The sequence below is a fragment of the Montipora capricornis genome, chromosome 3, assembly GCF_036669925.1.
Source record: "Montipora capricornis isolate CH-2021 chromosome 3, ASM3666992v2, whole genome shotgun sequence".
NCBI lineage: Eukaryota > Metazoa > Cnidaria > Anthozoa > Scleractinia > Acroporidae > Montipora > Montipora capricornis.
Genome location: NC_090885.1, coordinates 32174149 through 32175969, shown reverse-complemented (window position 1 = coordinate 32175969; position 1821 = coordinate 32174149). Strand labels below are relative to the sequence as shown.

General features: G+C 41.0%; 1 protein-coding gene across 1 annotated transcript in view; it reads left to right on the top strand.

Annotated features, from left to right (window-relative positions):
• LOC138042932 (scavenger receptor cysteine-rich type 1 protein M160-like) overlaps positions 1-1821 on the top strand; it is a 355331-nt gene that overhangs the window by 336189 nt on the left and 17321 nt on the right. The gene's annotated exons all lie outside the window — the stretch shown is intronic.

Genomic DNA, 1821 nt, shown 5'->3' with positions numbered 1-1821 from the left:
AGATCATGACCTTTGTCTTCTGCATATTCCATCGCCTATATCGACGGTACTGCTAAAGAAGAGACTTTGAACCCAAACTCAATTCTGCAGTAGTCCCTCCACGGACTGAGGCGGGTACAAGATCGTCCGCATACAACAACTCTCAAGGGCAACCCTGTGCGAACGTTCACTAGACGGCGTCCTCTCAGGAGAATGATGAAACGCAGAGGGCTCAAACAGAGTCCCTGGTGGACACCGCTACTTGAACCTCAAACTTTGCAATGAAGGAGTTGTCAATCCAGACCCTGCTTCTTTTTGCGTGTGGAAATACTTGCCCTTGACACGTACAAACTAAGCCATGTCTGGTATAGATCCCAGCCTCCTCATCTGCCCACCACACAAATACCTTTTCTAGTCTACAAAGGCTAGATACAGGTTTTCACCTCTCTGCAAAATCAGAAACAACAAACGTGTAACTTTACAATATGTTGATAAGACAGTTATAATTAAGAATATACAAAAATTTGTAACATTATGACGTTCCTTATATACATTGAATTTAATTGAAGAGGCATCTATTAAGGAACCAATGCATGAAGCGTTCAGTTTTAACTCTGGGTAATATAAAGTCATGCTTGTGCTCACTGAGCACACTTCTCCTCTTTGGAGGTAGCAAATCATGAAGTATATGATTATCACTGATTATGTTCTTAAAAGAGCTTAGAGTCCCTACCTTTAACTAAGTCACGTATAGTTGTCTCTTGAGAAACCTGTAGATTCTGTCTAGGTATTTTCGCTAGTAACCTGCACCCAAACTTCAATCCCATACAAGAATACGAACATGAGCAGCGAGTTAAACAAATTTATTGAGTTGATCTTTAGGATATCCATAGGATTTGCATACCCTAAGAATGTACATTCGACAACTGGCTTTGGATAGGATATGGTCGATATGAATTTCCCAGTTCGTAGCATCTTCCTGAAATGTGACGCCTAATAGTTTTAACCTTGATTTCCTTTTTATTCCTGGTAGTTCTGGAGAGGATAACGTATTAGTTTTGCCGTGAATGCACATTTCCCATGTTTGGAAAAATTGAGAGACATCCCAATTATATAATTATATCCGCCCCCTTCTTCATGTTCTCGACCTCAGCGGCGGCAGTATCTGTGCTTTGCATAACAGGAACACATATCGCAATGTCGTCAGCATACTTCACTAGGAGATTGTTCATTGGAGAAACAGCTGCAATATCGTTCACATAAGAAAAAATAAAATGGGTCCTAATACGGTGCCTTGAGGAGCCCCCCTATTAATGACAACGAAACGCAGTGATCACGTCGTCGACACATGGTTGATGATATATGGGTTTATGTTAATAGACTTCAGCTTGTCAAAGATAATCTTGTGGGATACTGTGTTCGAATGCGTTTACTTAAGTCAAAGGACAACACGCGCATATAGTCAGAGTCACGATCTAGTGCAGACAACCAGAAATGTTGACATTTTAAGAGGGATAGAGTAGTGCTGCACCCCTCCTTAAATCCAAATTGGTCTTTGTTAATGATCGACTTAAATTCTGTTCGCATTTCATGCTTAAATACCAGCCTTTCAAAGAGTTTCGTTATGATCTTGGTTAGAGGAATTGATCCAAGTTGTATACATTTAGTAATTGGCGACTCTTTTGGAATGGGTCTGACGTTTCCAGACTTCCAAAGTGTAGGAACAGACTGATGCATGATAGAGTAATTGAATATCGTAGTGATAATCGGTGCAAGCTGGTGAGCAACATCTTTCCACAACCATGGAGGAGTTGATCAGGGCCTGCAGCGGTTCGTTTCTGG